Genomic DNA, 22,014 nt, shown 5'->3' on the forward strand with positions numbered 1-22,014 from the left:
ATGCTATGGTATTGCTGATTGTGTCATTTGGGCTAACATGTTGTGATTGATCTAATTACTTTTCCTTCCTGGTATAAGGAAAATAAAATAGCCTCAGAGTCATTAGAGTCTCAAAACCCAAACACAATGTATATCTGGAAGACACCTCTGAAAAGTAATTATTCCACAAGGGATTTAAACATAAGCAACAAAGATACCTACATTAAACAATTTTGAAATATCAACCCAGGAATTAAACCAAGGATAGTACCAAAAACAAAAAATTAGAAGACAATTAAGCAAGGCACAAATGCAAGCTTCCACTCCACAAAAAGGAAATTCTGGGGGAAATGAGGTGGAAAAGTCTGATAATCAACCACTTGGACACCCTGAACTGATAGCACAGGAAGTAACAAAGCAGATGCATGAGGCTCTAGAAAAATTCAAAACAGAAATAATCTCCCAGATAAATACAGACATGGTGAGCAGACTGAAAGACATGATTAGAGGCTCTAGTGCAGAAACAGATAAAAAAATAGATGAGATCAGAAACATGCTGGAAGCCATGAATGCCCAGCCTAAGAAAGTAATGGAAACCATGATCGCCCAACATAAGAAAGAAATGGAATCCATGAAACAGATTCAAACAGATATCCAGGAGATTAAAAACTCCATTTAAAGCATACAGAGCAGACTAAGAGAATCTGAAGACAGAATATCAGATGTAGAAGACAGGATTTCAGTTAAGGACCATGAAAACAGAGATTTCTTAAAGATAGCAAGGGACCATGAGAAATCAATCCAACAGCTGCTAGATGATGCAAAGAACAATAAGATAAGACTCATAGGAGTCCGTGAAAAAACAGGAGAAAGTACAATTGACATAAAAAACTGTTCACAGAAGTAATAGTAGAAAACTTCCCAGCCAGAGGTAGAGAATTGGACATAGAGATAAATGAGGCATATAGAACTCGAACGAGCCATGACCAAAAATAATCTAGGCTTAGACATATAATAGTCAGGATCCCAGAAACCCAACAGAAGGACAAAATCCTACAGGCAGTTAGAGAAAAGAAACAAATCACCTACAAAGGAAAGCCCTTCAGAATCACAGCAGATTTCTCAACACAAACCCTCAAATCAAGGAGAGCCTGCAGTGAAGTATTTCAAGCCCTAAAAGAAAATAAATTCCAACCTAGACTGTTGTATCTGGCAAAATTATCTTTCAAAATTGATGGTGAATTAGATACTTTCACAACAAAGAATATCTGAGAAATTTCATGAACACCAAACTAGCACTCCAAACAATTTTAAGCAATATCCTAGAAAAAGACAATGAAGGTCACAACTCCATGAGGCCCAACAGAGGGAAGCCACCAGGCAAGGTAAAACACTAAAGTGAAAGGGGGGAAAATAAGAAATAAAAGAGCCAACAACAGTAAAACATCATGACAAGGATGAGTCAATATCTGTCAATTACAACTATCAATGTTAATGGCCTCAATTCACCAATCAAAAGAAGTAGAATGACAGAATGGATTAAGAAGCAAAACCCAGCAATATGCTGTATACAAGAAACACACTGTATTCAAAAGGAAATCCATAGACTGAAAGTAAAAGGATGGAAAACAGTTCTCCACGCGACAGGAACCCAGAAAAAAGCAGGGGTAGCAATCTTATTGGCAGACAAAGTAGATTTCAAACCAAAACTAATTGAGAGAGACAAAGATGGTCACTACATCCTTGTGAAGGGAACAATCCAAGAGGAAGAGATGACAATACTAAATATGTATGTACCAAAAACGAATGCCCCCAACTATATAAAACAAATATTAACGGACATGAAAAACCAAATAAGCACTAATACAATTGTAGTGGGGGACCTCAACACCCCTCTATCACAAATAGACAGAACAACTAGAAAAGAAATTAACAATGAAATTCTAGAACTGAACCGAGCTATTGAACAAATGGACTTAATAGATGTTTACAGAGTGTTCCACCCCACAAAATCAGAATACACATTCTTTTCAGCTGCATTTGGGTCATTCTTCAAAATAGATCACATTATAGCTCATAGGACATATCTAAGTAAATGTAAAAGAATTGAAGTTATCTCCTGCATATTGTCAGACCAGAGTGCAATAAAATTGGAGATCAATAACATAAGAAACCACAAGAGTCCCACAAACACATGGAAATTGAGCAACACCCTCCTGAACAACCAATGGGTGACAGAGGAAATTAAGGAAGAAATTAGACAGTTTCTACAAGTAAATGATAATGCCAGTACAACATACAGGTATCTGTGGGATACAATGTAAGCAGTTCTATGCAGGAAATTCATAGCAGTGAATGCCCATATTAGGACAACAGAGAGAACTCAGTTAAATAATCTAATGCAGAACCTCAAGCTCCTAGAAAAAGAAGAGCATAACAAAGCCAAAGCTTGTACGAGAAAGGAAATTATAAAGATCCAAGCAGAAATCTATGCAATGGAGACTAAGAGAATGATACAAAAAATCAATGAATCAAACAGTTGGTTTATTGAAAGAATAAATAAAATTGATAAACCTTTAACCAACCTTACCAAAAAAGGAAAGAAAAGGCTCAAATCCATGCAATTAAGAATGAAAAATGGGAAGTCACAACAGAACCAGCAAAAATCCAGAGGATCATCAATACCTACTTCGAGAACCTGTACTTTAATAAAATGGAAAACACAGAAGAAATGGACAGATTCCTAGATACATATGAATTGCTAAAGTTAAATGAAGAAGATATAGAATTTCTAAAGACACTCAGTTGTGCGGAACATGCCGAATCAGCCCGCTGCAGACAGGCAGGTCTGCACAAGCCCTACCGAGGTCTTGAGTCACATGGAACACGCTGAATCAGCCTGCTGTCAACAGGCAGGTCTGCGCACCCCCTACTGAGGTCCCAAATTGCACAGAATATGCCAAATCAGCCCGCTCCCTGGCAACAATCCACTGGACAGCACCCCTCCACCCTCTGTACAGCCACCTGGTTCCACACTACAAAGATGCAGAGGACACCAGACCACCAGACCACTGAGTCCTGCTGCTTCCGGCCCAGAGGTAGGGGCTTCCCTGCCACCATCCCTCCTGCTGCTCCCAGCCCAGAGGAAAGGGCTTTTGGACCACCTTCTGTCCCTCTGCTCCTGGCCCAGAGGAATGGGCTTCTGGGCCACCATCCCTCCCACCTCTCCTGGCCCAGAGGTAGGGGCTTCTGAACTGCCATCCCACTGCTCCTGGACCAGAGGAAGGGGCTTCCCGGCCACCATCCCTCTGGCTGCTCCCAGCTTACAGGAAAGGGCTTTTGGGCCACCATCCATACTGCTGCTCCCAGCCCCTGTCCCAACTCTCCCAGCTCAGAGGTGCCAACAGTCCCCCCCCCCCAGTCAAAATGAGAAAACACATAAATAAGTCTCAAAACCAGACTTCCAGATCACCTACAGCAACCCCAGAGAGAAATGACATGGAACACTCTGATACTCAACCACCTGGACCCACTGAACTGGCAACAAAAGGGGATCTGGAAAAAATGAAATCAGAAATAATTTCTCAGATAGCAGGAGAGATTGTGCCCCTAGTGCAAGACATGATGAATAAATCTAGAGAGGAGCTCAGGAACATGATGGAATCCCAAAAGAGGAAATAAATGGAATTCATAAAACAGATGCAAATAGATTTCCAGGAGATGAAAAGCTTCATTGAAAGTCTACACAGCAGAATGGGCCAATGTGAGGACAGAATTTCAGATATAGAAGATAAGATTGCAATTAGTGACCAGGAAAAGAAAAATTGCTTCAAATTATAAGGGATCATGAGAAATCAATCCAGCAGCTGCTAGATGATGCAAAGAAGAATAACATAAGACTGATTGGAGTCAATGAAGAAACAGGAGAGAGTGCAGATGACATAAAAAATCTCTTCACAGAAATAATGGCAGAAAACTTCCCAAGCAGGGGAAAAGAGCTTGACATACAGATAAGTGAGGCATATAGGACTCCAAATAGCCTTGATCAAAAAAAAATCCACACAAAGGCATGTAATTGTTAAGATTCCAGAAACTCAACAGAAGAACAAAGTTCTCCAAGCAGTTGGAGAAAAGAAACAAATCACACACAAGGGAAAGCCCATCAGAATCCCAGCAGACTTCTTGGCACAAACCATCAAGGCAAGAAGAGCTTGGAGTGACATATTCCAAGCCTTAAAAGAAAACAGCCTCCAACCCAGATTGATGTACCCTGCAAAACTATCTTTCAAAATGGATGGAGAAATAAGATACTTTCATGACAAAGACGACCTTAGGAAATTTGTGAATACCAAACCAGCACTCCAAAGAATTTTATACAATATCCTAGGAACAGATATTGAGGATCACAACCCCAGGATGCAAAGCAGAATGAACCCATCTGGCATGACAAGAAATTAAATGTAAAGGGGGAGAACCCAACAAAAAGAAAAGTCATGGCAATGACAAGTCAATACGTTTCAGTTATAACCATCAATGTTAATGGTCTCAATTCACCAATCCAAAGAAGTAGACTGGCAGAATGGGTCAAGAAGCAAAATCCAACAATATGCTGCATACAAGAAACACACTTAATTCAAAAGGAAACTCATATACTGAAAGTTAAAGGGTGGAAAACAATACTCCAGGCAACAGGAACCCGAAAAAAAGCAGGAGCAGCTATCCTCTTTGCAGATCAAGTAGATTTCAAACCAACACTGATGAAGAGAGATGAAGAAGGACACTACATCCTTGTAAAGGGAAGAATCCAAGAGGAAGAGATGATAATCATAAATATCTATGCACCAAAAACTAGTGTGCCCAACTATATAAAACAAATACTAATGGGCATGAAAAGTCATATATGCACTAACACAATTGTAGTGGGGGACCTCAACACCTCACTGTCACAAATAGATAGATCAACTAGACTAAAAATAAGTAATGAAATACTAGAACTCAATTGATCTCTTGAACAAATGAACTTAACAGATGTTTACAGAGTCTTCCACCCCACAAAATCAGAATACACATTCTTCTCAGCTGCACATGGGTCATTCTCCAAAATAGACCACATCCTCACACATAGAACATGTTTAAGTAAGTGCAAAGGAATTGAAGTTATCCCTTGTATATTATCAGACCATAGTGCAATGAAATTGGAGATCCATAACAAAAGAATCTCAAAAAATTTCATAAACACATGGAAATTGAACAACACACTTCGGAATAACCAATGGGTCACAGCGGAAATTAAAGAAGAAATCAGACAGTTCCTTCAATTAAATGACAATGACAATACAACATATCAGAATCTGTAGGACACAATGAAAGCAGTCTTATGAGGGAAATTCATAGCAGTGAATATTCATATTAGGAAAGCAGGACCAGCCCAATTAAACAACGTGATGCTGAACCTCAAGCTTCTAGTAAAAGAAGAACAGGACAACCTCAAAGGTCATACAAGGGAGGAAATTATAAAGATCAGAGGAGAAATCAATGCAATGGAGACTAAGAGAACAATACAAAAAATCAATGAAGCCAAGAGTTGGTTCTTCAAAAGAACCAACAAAATTGAAAAACCCTTAGCCAACCTTGTCAGAAAAAGGAAAGAAAAGGCCCAAATCCATGCAATTAGGAATGAAAAAGGTGAAATTACAACAGACCCAGCAGAAATCCAGAGGATCATCAATACCTACTTCCAGAACCTATACGCCAATAAGATGGACAACACAGAAGATATGGGCAGATTCCTAGATACATATGAATTACCAAAGTTGAATGAAGAAGACCTAAAAATTCTGAACAACCCAGTATCAACCAATGAAATTGAAAATGTAGTTAAAAACTTATCAACTAAGAAAAGCCCGGGCCCTGATGGCTTCACTGCTGAATTCTACAAGACATTTAGAGAGGAACTGCTGCCACTACTGTTTAAACTCTTCAATGAAATTGAAAGGGAAGCAATACTCCCAAATTCATTCCTGGAAGCAAGCATCACCTTGATCCCCAAAGCAGAGAAAGACCCAACCGAAAAAGAGAACTATAGGCCAATCTCACTGATGAACATAGATGCAAAAATCCTTAATAAGATACTGGCAAACAGAATGCAGAAGATCATCAAGAAGATCATGCACCCTGATCAAGTGGGATTCATCCCAGGGATGCAGGGATGGTTCAATATATGCAAATCAATCAATGTAATACACTATATCAATAGAGCCAAGGACAAAAACCATATGACTATCTCCATAGATGCAGAAAAAGCATTTGACAAAATCCAACAAGCATTTATGATAAAAACCCTACAAAAATCTGAAAGAGATGGTCTCTACCTCAAACTGATAGAATTCATCTATGAAAAACCAACAGCCAATATCATACTAAATGGTCAAAAACTGAAATCCTTCACACTAAAATCAGGAACAAGAAAAGGATCTTCACTATCACCACTCTTGTTCAATATAGTTCTGGAAACACTAGCCATGGCAATTAGACAAGAGAAAGAAATAAAAGGAATAAAGATAGGAAATGAAGAAGTCAAATTGTCATTATTTGCAGATGACATGATACTCTATATAGAAGACCCCAAGAACTCCACCAAAAGTCTTCTAGGGTTAATAACCAAATTCAGTCAAGTAGCTGGTTACAAGGTCAACACACAAAGATCAATAGCTTTCCTCTACACAGATGATAGACTCACTGAGAGAGAAATAGGGCAAATAATTCCTTTCACAATAGCATCCAAAAAACCGAAATACCTAGGAATCAACCTAATGAAAGAAATCAAAGACCTCTTCTCTGAAAACTATGGCACTCTGAAAAGAGAGATTGAAGATGATATCGGAAAATGGACAGACATCCCCTGTTCCTGGGGAGGAAGGATTAATATAGTGAAAATGGGCATACTTCCAAAACTGCTGTACAGATTTAATGCAATTCCAATTGAGATCCCAGCAACATACTTCATAGACCTTGAGAAAACAATCCAAAAATTCATTTGGAACAAGAAGAGACCCAGAATAGCAAAAGCAATTCTAGGTAACAGAGACACAGCAGGGGATATCACAATCCCCAACCTGCAACTCTACTACAAAGCTACTGTGATAAAAACAGCATGGTACTAGCAAAGAAACAAACCTGAGGACCAGTGGAACAGATTAAAAGATGCAGAAACAATGCCAGACACACTCAGCCATCTCATCTTTGATAAAGGAGCCAAACACCCTCACTAGATGAAAGATAGCCTCTTTAGTAAATGGTGCTGGAAAAATTGGGCTTCAACTTGCCAAAGATTAAAACTAGACCTATATCTCTCACCATGCACTAAACTAAAATCAAAATGGATTAAAGATCTAAATATTAAAATAAAAACTCTGAACCAGTTGGAACAGAGGTTAGGTTGAACCCTTGAAGACATCGGTGTAGGAAAAGATTTTATGAACAAAACCTCAGTTGCCCATGAACTAGTACAAACAATCAACAAATGGGATCTCTTCTTATTAAAAGTCTTCTGCACAGCAAGAGAAACCAACAGTAGTGTGAAGAGACAATCCACAATGTGGGAAAAAATGTTCACCTGCTCTTCCTCAGACAAAGGTCTACTATCTTGAATCTATAAAGAATTAAAATGATCAGTCCTCCCAAATTTAAAGACCTAATCTGGAAATGGGCATCTGAAATGAAGAGACATTTCTCAGACAAAGAAGTAGAAATAGCAAATAAATACATGAAAAAATGTTCAACATCACTGGTCATTCGAGAGATGCAAATGAAAACAATGCTGAGATTCCACTTCACTCCAGAAAGAATGGCTGCTATCAAGAAATCAACCAATAACAAATTCTGGTGGGGCTGTGGGGAAAGAGGAACCCTGCTCCACTGCTGGTGGGAGCATAGACTAGTGACAGCACTGTGGAAATCAGTATGGATATACCTCAAAGAACTAGGATTGGAAGTCCCATTTGACCCTGCTATTCCACTGCTGGGGATCTTCCCCAAAGAATTAAAAGAATCATACCACAGTGATATATTTGCACCCATGTTCATAGCAGCACAGTTTGTGATAGCTAAAACTTGGAAACAGCCCAAATGCCCATCAACTGGAGACTGGATCAAGAATATGTGAGTTTTTAAAATAAAATGAAGTACTACTCAGCCATATAAAATGAGAAATTAGAGACATTTATAGCTAAGTGGATGCACATTGAGGTGATACTCTTAAGTGAAATAAACAGGACACACATGTATAAATACTGAATAGTTTCTCTGGTGTGTGAAAGTGAAAGTGTAAATAAGGACTAAAATGCATAATAGGTAATGTGAAATAGGAAGAAAAGGGGCAAAGGGGAAGGGAGTGGGAGTGCAAGGGTAAAGGATAGAAGGGTATGAGATTAATGTGATAAAATGGAAAAATAGGAACAAAATCTTTGTAAATAGGGAGGACTGGAGGGGTTGAAGGGAGGGCTGGGCAAGGGTGAAAAATAAGAATCAACAGAGACTATGTAAAGGTGCAAATTTCCAATGATGAATGTCATTATATTGTATACCTAAAATGTACCAATGATTAGAATGAATAATTGATAATGCAAAATAGGAAGAAACGGTTCAAAGGGGTAGGGTTAGTGGGAGGGGGAGGAGAAAGGAAAGAAGGGAAAGGAAAAATGCTGAGAAATGGAAAAAATGGAAATAAAGTCTTTGTAAATAGGGAAGGGTGGAGGGGGTGAAGGGAGGGTTAGGAATGGAGAAAAAATAAGAACCAAGATGCATTATGTAAAGGTACAATTCCCAATGAGAAATGTAATTGTGTTGTATACCTACAATGTACCAGTAAAAGAATTTAATAAAGTGCAAAAAAAGTAAATCTAAACACCCCAATTATGAGTGAAATTGAAAATGTAATAAAAAATTTACCAAGAAAGAATATTCCAGGTCCTGATGGCTTCACTGCTGAATTCTACAAGACATTCAAAGAAGAACTAATGCCATTACTCTTTAAACTCATCAAGGAAATCGATAGGGAGGCAATACTTCCAAATTCATTCCTTGAAGCAAGTGTTACTTTGATTCCTAAACCAGGGAAAGACCCAACCCAAAAAGAGAACTACAGGCCAGTCTCCTTAATGAACATAGATGCAAAAATCCTCAAGAAGATACTGGCAAATAGAATACAGAGTGTCATCAAGAAGATCATACACCCTGACCAAGTTGGATTTATCCCAGGGATGCAAGGATGGTTCATCATCCGTAAATCAATAAATGTAATATACTATATTAACAGAGTCAAGGACAAAACATATGATCATCTCAATAGATGCAGAAAAGGCATTTGACAAAATCCAACACCCATTCATGATAAAAACCCTACAGAAAATTGGAATACAAGGTCTTTATTTCAACCTGATTAAGGCTATCTATGAAAAACCAACAGCCAGCATCATACTAAATGGTCAAAAACTGAAACCTTTCACACTAAAATCAGGAACAAGACAAGGATGCCCACTATCACCACTCCTGTTCAATATAGTTCTGGAAACATTAAGCACAGCAATTAGAAAAGAGAAAGAAATAAAAGGAATAAAGATAGGAAAGGAAGAAGTTAAACTCTCATTATTTGCTGATGATAGGATACTTTATATAGGAGACCCAAAAAACTCTACCAAAAGACTTCTGGACTTAATTGACCCATTCAGTAGAGTAGCTGGATATAAGGTCAACACTCAAAAAACAACAGCCTTCTTATACACAAATAGCAGACTCATTGAGAGAGAAATTATAAAAACAATTCCTTTTACAGTAGCATCCACAAAAATGAAATATCTAGGAATCAATCTAACAAAGGAAGCAATAGACCTCTATGCTGAAAACTACAGCACCCTGAAAAAGGAGATCGAGGAGGATATAAGAAAATGGAAAGACATCCCTTGTTTCTGCGTAGGAAGAATCAATGTGGAGAAAATGGCCATACTTCCAAAACTGCTGTATAGATTTAATGCAATGTCGATTGAAATCACAACAATATACTTCACAGAACTAGAGAAAACAATCCAAAAATTCCTTTGGAACCAGAAGGGGCCTAGAGTAGCAAAAGCAATTCTGGGCAACAGAGACATGGCTGGGGATATCACAATACCCAACTTGAAGCTATACTTCAAAGCTACTGTGATAAAAACAGCATGGTACTGGCAAAGAAACAGATCTGAGGATCAGTGGAATAGATTAGAAGATGCAAAAACAACTTCAGACATACTCAGCCACCTCATCTTTGACAAAGGAGCCAACCATCCTCATTGGAGGAAAGATAGCCTATTTAATGAATGGTGTTGGAAAAATGGGATTTCAACCTGCCAGAGATTAAAACTAGACCTGTACCTATCACCACGCACTAAACTAAGATCAAAGTGGATTAAAGATGTAAATATTAAGATACAAACACTAAACTTTCTGGAAGATAAGTTAGATAGAACTCTTGAAGACATTGGCATAGGAAAAGACTTTATGAACAAAACCTCAGTAGCATGGGAACTAGAAGAAAGAATCAACAACTGGGATTTCATCTTATTGAAAAGCTTTTGCATTGCAAGAGAAACCACTAACAGAGCTAACAGACAACCTACAATGTGGGAAAAAATTTTTAGCAGCTGTAACTCAGACAGAGGTCTGCTATCCAGAATATATAAAGAACTGAAAAATATCAGACCCCCCAAATTCAAAGACCCAATTCAAAAATGGGCATCTGAAATGAACAGACATTTCTCAGACAAAGAAGTAAAAGCAGCAAATAAACATATGAAAAAATGTTCAACATCACTGGTCATTCAAGAGATGCAGATGAGAACAACACTGAGATTCCACCTCACCCCAGAAAGAAGGCCTGCTATCAAGAAATCAACCAATAACAAATGCTGGCGGGGGTGTGGAGAGAAAGGGACCCTTCTCCATTGTTGGTGGGAGTGCAGACTGGTGCAACCACTATGGAAATCAGTGTGGAGATACCTCAAAGAACTAGGGCTGGAGGTCCCATTTGACCCAGCTATTTCCCTGCTGGGTATTTTCCCCAAAGAATTAAAAGAATCATACCACAGAGATATATGTGTATCCATGTTTATTACCACACTGTTTGTAATAGCTACAGCTTGGAAACAGCCCCAGTGCCCATCAACTGGAAACTGGATAAAGAAGATGTGGGTTTTATTTTTAATAAAATGGAGTACTACTCAGCCATAAAGAATGAGAAACTAAAGTCATTTATAGCTAAATGGATGCATATTGAGGCCATACTCTTTAGTGAAATAAATAAGATCCCCATGTGTAAATACCAAATAGTTTCTCTAGTGTGAGTAACTGAGAGTGTAAATAAGGACTAAAAGGATTAATAACTAAAAATTGATACTTTGAAATAGGAAAATGTCTAAAGGGGTAGGGGTGGTGGGAGGGGAAGGGGAAAGGAAAGAATGGAAAGGAAAAATTATGAGAAAAGAAAAAAAATGGAAATGAAGTATGTAAATAGGGAAGGGTTTAGGCGTGAAGGGTGCACAGGTAATGGGGAAAAAATGAGAACCAAGATACATCATGTACAGGTACAAGCACCCAAAGATAAATGTAAATACATTGTATACCTAAAATATACCAATAAAAGAATTTAAGAAAAAAAAAAAGAAATGTCCATGGTATTAGTAAAGCACACTTCTGGGTGTGTCTCCGTTGGTCATGGTGGTGATAATTGGATATTATATATGGTTTCTGGGCCTTTTTCTCCTCTGGCACTGTTCTTCTTCTCTGTCTCAGCCACCATGAACTAAACATCTTTGTTCCACCATGCCCTTCTTCCCTGGAGCCAGATGCCCATATATTGAATCCTTTGAAATTGTGAGCCAAATCAGACCTCTCCTGTTTAAACTATGGATCCTAGGTATTGTATCCCAGCAACAAGAAAGCTGACTAATACAGGCAGGTAGACTGCTATAGTTTGGATCTGAAATGTCTCCTCAAATAGCATGTATTAGAGGATTTATTGGTTCCAAGCTTGGTACTATTGGGATGTGGTGAAACCTCTAAGAGATAGGGCCTAGTTAAAGAAAGTTAAGTGATTGGGGACTGCCCTTAAAAGAATATTAAGACCCTCACATCTTCCTTTCTTCTCTTTTTCCATTTTGGCATTCATTAATTGAGCAATTTCCTCCACAGATGTTCCACAACATGATCTCTTGCTTCGCCACAGACCCAAAAGTAATGGAACCAACTAACTATGTACTGAAGCCTCTAAAACTGTGAGCCAAATAAGCCTTTTTCCTTATAAGTTGTTTATCCCAAATATTTTGCAATAATGGTGGGAAGCTGACTAACAAATAGGCTTCCTAGAAAGGTGAGTTTGGAAGTATGGCTTGAAAAGTTTGAAGATCAGAGAATAGTGGAGAATAAATTTTAAAAATACTTCCCAAGTCTATGTAAATAGGGAAGGGTGGTGGGGGTGAAGGGGGCACAGGTAATGGGGAAAAAAATAAAAACCAAAATACACCATGTACAGGTACAAGCACGCAATAATAAATGTAAATGTATTGTATACCTAAAATGTACCAATAAAAGAATTTAAGGAAAAAATAGAAAAGAAAAAAAAGACTTCCCAAATAGAAAAAATATTCTCCAGAGTGAATATAATTGGCTTTGTAAAAAGGGGATGCCCTTGTTCAGTAATAATTAGAAATTAAAATAAAAAGAATTGATTTAAACAAAGGCTCTGAAATCCAGATAAAGGCACTTAAGAGTTGATATCCCAGGGAGTGAACAAAATCAGCAGACATCAAAGTTCCCACTACTTACTAGCTATATGACCCTTTTCAATTTATTATAACTCTGTGTGCTTTATTTCTGTCATCTGTACAGTGGAGACAAAGCAATACAGTATCTACTTCATGAAATGCTTGTAAGAGTTGAGACAGTATAGGCAAAGTATCTGGCACAAGGCCTGGCATGTAGTAAACAAGGAATATTATCTCTTATTCTCATTATAATTTCAAGAATATTTTACATTTACAAAACTGTTATGATTTTAAGGGGTCACAAAAACCAAGGGCTTTGGTTGAAAATGTCAGTGGAGTGCAGGGGGAGCTGGGGTAATAGTCCATCCAAAGGGCAGCAACCATGAATCAGTTTTATGGTGCCACACATGTAAATGCTGACACCAGTAACTTCAGAATGAAGTGGATTCTGGATAACTTCTTGGATTCTAGGCAGCTCGAGGAAACTGGCAGTGTGGAGAAGGGGAAGGTCAGCAATCTGAGGCTTTTAAGTTTTGGCAGTGAGGATGAGAAATGCCTCAGTGTGATTCCTTACACTTAATAGTTTTAACAACTACAGACACTCCTTGTTTAATGACCTATGGTTTAATGACAGTTCAGATTTAAGACCAAGATGTGCTGTTCCAACTTATGACCAAGTTCTTTTTTGTAGAGTTCTGTACATCTTGTTTATAGAGTCTCAGTGTCTTTTTTGTACAGTATACCGTGTTTACACAGTACTGTAATTTTTGTTGATTGTACTGTATAGTACAGTACTGTAGTTTTATGTTCTGTTATACATTACTGTACTGCATGTAAGAGTTATGGAACTAAAAGCAAAGTCATCAAGTTGTAGTTTCCTTTGACCACTTCTTTGTTTTGAGTATTGTAATATACATACTATATACAATTCCTCATTTAGCGACTAATTCATTTAACAGCCTACTCACAGGAACAGACTGGATCATTAAATGAGGGATGTCTGTAATCTATTAAGTCAGAGAGGAGGAAAAGTAGTAGGGATAAAGTAAAGGCTGTGATTGTTACTTTGGTTCTTAGTTAAAATATATGAAATTTCTTAGAGACCACATGTTGTAATCCATATGAGATGGTTTAACAAAAATACGTAAGATGAGATTTAAAAAATGGAGGAGCAGTGAGTGACAGCAACTCAGTTCCACAGAACGAAGTGTCTAGAGTCTGGAAAACAGAAGCTTGTAAAGGAATCAAAGTGAGAGGAGGTTACATGGCAACCGGGAGGAAACTGACAAAAGAGAAGAAAAAAATATTAAGTGATACAGAAGAAATAGATCACACTGCACAGGAGAGAGGAGAAGCACTGCAGACCACACCACCACTGACAGCAGCTGGCCAGTCACCAGCCAAGAGACAAAATGAAAAAAAAAACAAAGCAAAACTGTGCTCATGGAGAACCAGGGAGCCACTCTGGGATTGAGAGAATCAGCGGCAGTTGGAACCAGCAAGGAAAAGTGGGATACCGCTCCCAGACTGGCCTTCCACAGTCAATGGTTGGTGAATGACTTCAGTGCAGCACCTTGCTTCCAGAATCATGGAGCAAGAGCTAGTGGGGATGCCACTGTAGAGAAGCACTGAGTGTTTGAACCTGGCTTCCAGAGTAGCCCCTTGGCTGCAAGCCGTGCTCCACATTGTCAAGTTCCCAAAGATGATGGGGGAAGGACAGCCATGAGAGACAGCTGGCAGTTGGAGAGCAGGCTGCAGGAATTCCCACTGAGGGGCTGGGGCTGGTAAATACAGACCCGGCTCCTGTGGTCAGAGGCCAGGTTCAGCCTGAGTTGCACAGGATTGGAAGCTCACATTGGCACCCTGTTTTCACTGTATGAGGATATGTGCACCCAGCACCATGCTGGGAACAGATAGCCACCCTAGACTTCTGGGGTTAACAGAGATACATCCTGCCTTGAGATCCGCTCCTTAATTTGTGGATGAGGAAAAGAGCCACACATTTAAAAAAAAAAAAGAAAACCTTCTTTTATTATTTTTTCTTTTGCTGTTTTCCTCCTCTTCTTCATGCTCCCATTTTATTCCATTATTTTCCCCTTTTTTTCTTTTGTGAGCATGTCTGTGTGTGTGTATGTGTGTGTGTGTGTGAGTGCATGTGTGCATGTGGGCTTCTCTTATGCCTGCTTTTAGCTTCCAATATAGTTTGTATAGTGGGTAAGGGAATTCTCCCTTGTCTTTTTATATCCCTCCTACTTTTATCCATATCTTTTGGCCTACTTCTTTCTCAATTTTTCTTTCTTTTCTTTTCTTTCCTCCTTTTCATTTGTTTCCCTTTAATTTTTTCTCTGATATTTATATCAATCATAGAATCTTTCCTTATCCCCATTTCTCACTACCCATTTTGCACCCAGATTTCCCTCTTATCCCCATCTAAATATATAACATACCTTTACCATCATCAGGGACCTTTGCCCCCTCTTACTTCCTCCTTCCCACACTACATAGCAGAAGATTAAAGAAAAGTTTTTTTGTTTGCTTTACTCTCCTCTGGCACTACCCAGTCCTCAACTCCTTGAGCTTTAGATAACTCATTCTATAAAATCACTGTTGAATAGTTTTTCACTATTAGAAGAGATATAACCATTACATTTAGTGCATACTAACTTTGGGTCAATACTTGGGCTGTTATGATGCTTACACTATAACCATGGATTTCTTCTCTAGACTAAAGTGAGACCCACAATGGGGCCTCATGGTATGTTATTTCTGAACTAGCCCTGATAAATACCACTGTGATGGATAATCCTGTTACTATTGTAGGTCATCTGATAGCATAGGAATAATCCTGACTGGCAATTTTGTGCTAGTGAGTCTGTCTGCTGATTTCATTATCACACCCAGGGACAGGGACAATAAGAGTTCCTAACCCAAGAACTTGTACTGGATCAGACTCTGCAAGAATGCCTGCAACCTGGCAGAAAGAAGTCCTGTGTCTCAGTTAGCTTCAGTATTGCAGCGGAAGGATCAGAGGAGTTATTGGGATGTGTGCACTCAGACTCTCTGGCAAATAAGCTACTTGGGAATTGCATACGCAGTGTCTCATTGGAAAATTTAATCTGTGTTCCCATCAGACATCTTATAGGTTTATGTTTTTGTATATTTCTTGATTTATTTAATAATGTGGGGTTATGTTATGCTCTTTTGTGATTTCTTGTGTTTATTAGGTTGTTAATTTTGTGTATTTGTTCTTTCATTGGCTCTGATTTAATAGGTGGCAAGGTTCTCTCCCTCATCTCAGCTCCATATCTAGTTTCTTTATCTCAACACCCTGAAACAATATTATTAATGTATTTCTTTATTCTTTTTCCAAACAAACAAAGTTGTTCTCCAAACTTATTAAATTTCTCTCACTTAGCTCCCACAAAATCACTCCTATCTTTGCTAGTATTAACACTCAATCCTCCCTATCCTAAGCCTTTGACTCTTCTATAGCTTATTGGGCTCCCTATCTACAGGTTCTGACAATGATGTGACTTTCCTCAACCAAAAATTAAACCTCCTTTCTCCCATGTCTCACCCTTGGCACCATAAATATCTCCTAAAATTCTCAATACCAATGCTTTAACTTAACTAAAAGTACTCCAATAGAATCAGACCCCACATCAACCTTTTTCTTCTCATCTACCACCATTCCCACCTTAAACCTCCCCCTTAGTGATTAAAACTCCTCATCCAACCACCTCTCATTCTCTTCATCCCACCCTCCAGGTGTAGAACAACCATAAACAATAAACTGTCATAGTGTGCATGGAGGATAGACAAAGAGGGGAAGTGTAACTGCAATAATGATCATATAGAAGAGTTGTAAGACTGAATCTGTTGATGCTGTTATAATTAGAAGGAATTCATTTTTTTTTCCTTAGACTCTTTTATTGGTACATATTAGGTATACAATACATTTACATTTATCATTGGGTACTTATAACTTTATATGATATATCTTGGTTCTTATTTTTTCCCCATTTCCTGTCCTCCCTTCACCCCCTCCCACCCTTCCCTATTTGCAAAGACTTTGTTTCCATTTTTTCCTTTTCTCATAATTTTTCCTTTCCCTTCTTTTCTTTCCCCTACCTCTCCCACTTCCACTACCCCTTTGGACCTTTTTTTCCTATTTCACATTACCAATTATTCATTTTAATCATTATTTACACTTTCAGTTTCTCACACCAGAGAAACTATTTGGTATTTACACATGTGTGTCCTATTTATTTCACTTAAGAGTATGGCCTCAATATGCATCCATTTAGCTAAAAATGTCCCTAGTTTCTCATTCTTTGTTGCTGAATAGTACTCCATTTTATAAAAAAAACACATCTTCTTTATCCTGTTTCCAGCTGATGGGCACTTGGGCTGTTTTCAAGCTTTTGCTATTACAAACTGAGCCACTATAAAGATGGGTGCACATATGTCGCTGTGGTATGATTCTTTTAATTCTCTTGGGAAGATACCCAGCAGGGGAATAGCTGGGTAAAATAGGACCTCTAGTCCTAGTTCTTTGAGGTATCTCCATACTGATTTCCAAAGTGGTTGCACCAGTGTGCACCCCTAGTAACAATGGAGGAATTCCTTTCTCTCCACAAGCCCACCAACATTTGCTTTTGGTTGATTTATTTTTTGGTTTTTTTCTTTTTGGTACCGGGGATCGAACTCTGGACATTGCATTTGCGTGGCAGGCGGCGGAACCATGGAGCTAAATCCCCGGCCTTTGGTTGATTTATTTTTTTTATTTTTAATTTTTTGTATTAAATTCTTTATTGCTACATTTTAGGTATACAACATAATTACATTTCTCATTGGGAATTGTACCTTTACAGAATGCATCTTGGTTCTTATTTTCTCCCCTTTCCTAGCCCTCCCTTCACCCCCTCCACCCTTCCCTATTTACAAAGAATTTATTTCCATTTTTTCCATTTCTCAGCATTTTTCCTTTCCCTTCTTCTCTTTCCCCTGCCCCTCCCACTACCCATACCCCTTTGGACCTTTTCTTCCTATTTTACATTATCAATTATTGATTCTAATCATTGGTACATTTTAGGCATACAATATAATGACTTTCATCATTGGAAATTTGCACCTTTACATAGTCTCTGTTGATTCTTATTTTTCACCCTTGCCCAGCCCTCCCTTCAACCCCTCCAGTCCTCCCTATTTACAAAGATTTTGTTCCTATTTTTCCATTTTCTCATATTAATCCCATTCCCTTCTATCCTTTCACCTAGCCCTCCCACTTCCTTCCCATTTGCCCCTTTTCTTCCTATTTCACATTACCTATTATGCATTTAGTCTTTATTTACACTTTCACTTTCACACACCAGAGAAACTATTCAGTATTTACACATGTGGGTCCTATTTATTTCACTTAAGAGTATTGCCTCAATGTGCATCCACTTAGCTATAAATGTCTCTAATTTCTCATTTTTTATGGCTGAGTAGTACTCCATTTTATTAAAAAACCACATTTTCTTTATCCAGTCTCCAGTTGATGGGCATTTGGGATGTTTCCAAGTTTTACCTATTACAAACTGCGCTGCTATGAACATGGGTGCACATATATCACTGTGGTAGGATCCTTTTAATTCTTTGGGGAAGATCACCAGAAGTGGAATAGCAGGGTCAAATGTGACTTCCAATCCTAGTTCTTTGAGGTATATCCATACTGATTTCCACAGTGGTTGCACCAGTCTACACACTCACCAGCAGTGGAGCAGGGTTCTTCTTTCCCCACAGCCTTGCCAGCATTTGTTATTGGTTGATTTCATGATAGCAGCCATTCTTTCTGGAGGGAAGTGGAATCTCAGAGTTGTTGTCATTTGCATCTCTTGAATGACCAGTGATGTTGAACATTTTTTCATGTATTTATTTGCTATTTCTACTTCTTTATCTGAGAAATGTCTGTTCATTTCAGCTGCCCATTTTTTGATTGGGTCTTTAAATTTGGGAGGTCTGATCTTTTTAAGTTCTTTATAGATTCGAGATAGTAGACCTTTGTCTGAGGAAGAGCAGGTGAAGATTTTTTCCCACATTGTGGGTTGTCTGTTCACACTGCTGGTAGTTTCTCTTGCTGTGCAGAAGGCTTTTAATAAGAAGAGATCCCATTTGTTGATAGTTTGTGCTAGTTCATGGGCAACTGAGGTTTTGTTCATAAAATCTTTTCCTACACCGATGTCTTCAAGGGTTCAACCTAACCTCTGTTCCAACTGGTTCAGAGTTTCTATTTTAATATTTAGATCTTTGATCCATTTTGATTTTCTTTTAGTTCATGGTGAGAGATACAGGTCTTGTTTTAATCTTTGGCAAGTTGAAGCCCAATTTTTCCAGCACCATTTATTAAAGAGGCTATCTTTCCTCCAGTGAGGGTGTTTGGCTCCTTTATCAAAGATGAGATGGCTGAGTGTGTCTGGCGTTGTTTCTGCATCTTTTAATCTGTTCCACTGGTCCTCAGGTTTGTTTCTTTGCCACTATCATGCTGTTTTTATCACAGTAGCTTTGTAGTAGAGTTGCAGGTTGAGGATTGTGATATCCCCTGCTGTGTCTCTGTTGCCTGGAATTGCTTTTGCTATTCTGGGTCTCTTCTTGTTCCAAATGAATTTTTGGATTGTTTTCTCAAGGTCTATGAAGTATGTTGCTGGGATCTCAATTGGAATTGCATTAAATCTGTACAGCAGTTTTGGAAGTATGCCCATTTTCACTATATTAATCCTTCCTCCCCAGGAACAGGGGATGTCTGTCCATTTTCTGAGATCATCTTCAATCTCTCTTTTCAGAGTGCCATAGTTTTCAGAGAAGAGGTCTTTGATTTCTTTCGTTAGGATGATTCCTAGATATTTCAGTTTTTTGGATGCTATTGTGAAAGGAATTATTTGCCCTATTTCTCACTCAGTGAGTCTGTCATTTGTGTAGAGGAAAGCTATTGATTTTTGTGTGTTGACCTTGTAACCAGCTACTTGACTGAATTTGGTTATTAACCCTAGAAGACTTTTGGTGGAGTTCTTGGGGTCTTCTATAGAGAGTATCATGTCATCTGCAAATAATGACAATTTGACTTCTTCATTACCTATCTTTATTCCTTTTATTTCTTTCTCTTGTCTAATTGCCGTGGCTAGTGTTTCCAGAACTATATTGAACAAGAGTGGTGATAGTGGACATCCTTGTCTTGTTCCTGATTTTAGTGTGAAGGATTTCAGTTTTTGACCATTTAGTATGATATTGGCTGTTGGTTTTTCATAGATGGCTTCTATCAGTTTGAGGTAGAGACTATCTATTCCAATCTTTTGTGGGTTTTTTTTTCATCATAAATGCATGTTGCATTTTGTCAAATGCTTTTTCTGCATCTATGGAGATAGTCATATGGTTTTTGTCCTTGGCTCTATTGATATAGTGTATTACATTGATTGATTTGCATATATTGAACCATCCCTGCATCCCTGGGATGAATCCCACTTGATCAGGGTGTATGATCTTCTTGATGATCTTCTGCATTCTGTTTGCCAGTATCTTATTAAGGATTTTTGCATCTATGTTCATTAGTGAGAATCATGTATAGTTCTCTTTTTCAGTTGGGTCTTTCTGTGTTTTGTGGATCAAGGTGATGCTTGCTTCCAGGAATGAATTTGGGAGTATTGCTTCCCTTTCAATTTCATTGAAGAGTTTAAACAGTAGTGGCAGCAGTTCCTCTCTAAATGTCTTGTAGAATTCAGCAGTGAAGCCATCAGGGCCCGGGCTTTTCTTAGTTGATAAGTTTTTAACTACATTTTCAATTTCATTGGTTGATACTGGGTTGTTCAGAATTTTTAGGTCTTCATCATTCAACTTTGGTAATTCATATGTATCTAGGAATCTGTCCATTTCTTCTGTGTTGTCCATCTTATTGGCGTATAGGTTCTGGAAGTAGGTATTGATGATCTCTGGATTTCTGCTGGGTCTGTTGTAATTTCACCTTTTTCATTCCTAACTGCATGGATTTGGGCCTTTTCTTTCCTTTTTCTGACCAGATTGGATAAAGGTTTGTCAATTTTGTTGATTCTTTTGAAGAACCAACTCTTAGCTTCATTGATTTTTTGTATTGTTCTCCTAGTCTCCATTGCATTGATTTCTCCTCTGATCTTTATAATTTCCTCCCTTGTATGAGCTTTGGGGTGTCCTGCTCTTCTTTTCCTAGAAGCCTGAGGTTCAGCATCAGGTTGTTTAATTGGGCTCATTCTGTTTTCCTAATATGCGTATTCACTGCTATGAATTTCCCTCATAAGACAGCTTTCATTGTGTCCCATAGATTCTGATATGTTGTATTGTCGTTGTCATTTAATTGAAGGAACTGTCTGATTTCTTCTTTAATTTCCTCTGTGACCCATTGGTTATTCCGAAGTGTGTTGTTCAATTTCCACGTGTTTATGAAATTTTTTGAGTTTCTTTTGCTATGGATCTCCAATTTCATCGCACTATGGTCTGATAATATACAGGGGATAACTTCAATTCCTTTGCACTTACTTACACATGTTCTATGTGTGAGTATGTGTTCTATTTTGGAGAATGACCCATGTGCAGCTGAGAAGAATGTGTATTCTGATTTTGTGGGGTGGAAGACTCTGTAAACATCTGTTAAGCTCATTTGTTCAAGAGTTCAATTGAGTTCTATTATTTCATTACTTATTTTTAGTCTAGTTGATCTATCTATTTGTGCCAGTGGGGTGTTGAGGTCCCCCACTCCAATTGTATTTGTGCATATATGACTTTTCATGTCCATTAGTATTTGTTTTATATAGTTGGGTGCACTAGTGTTTGGTGCATAGATATTTATGATTGTCATCTCTTCCTCTTGGATTCTTCCCTTTACAAGGATGTAGTGTCCTTCTTCATCTCTCTTCATCAGTGTTGGTTTGAAATCTACTTGATCTGCAAAGAGGATAGCTGCTCCTGCTTTTTTTCGGGTTCCTGTTGCCTGGAGTATTGTTTTCCACCCTTTACTTTTCAGTGTATGAGTTTCCTTTTGAATGAAGTGTGTTTCTTCTGTGCAGCATATTGTTGGATTTTGGTTCTTGACCCATTCTGCCAGTCTATTTCTTTTGATTGGTGGATTGAGACCATTAACATTGATGGTTATAACTGAAACGTATTGACTTGTCATTGCCATGACTTTTTCTTTTTGTTGGGTTCTCCCCCTTTACATCTAATTTCTTGTCATGCC

This window comes from Heterocephalus glaber, unplaced genomic scaffold (genome assembly GCF_053883595.1).
Source record: "Heterocephalus glaber isolate CG9 unplaced genomic scaffold, H.glaber_assembly_v1.0 deba00001613, whole genome shotgun sequence".
Taxonomy (NCBI): domain Eukaryota; kingdom Metazoa; phylum Chordata; class Mammalia; order Rodentia; family Bathyergidae; genus Heterocephalus; species Heterocephalus glaber.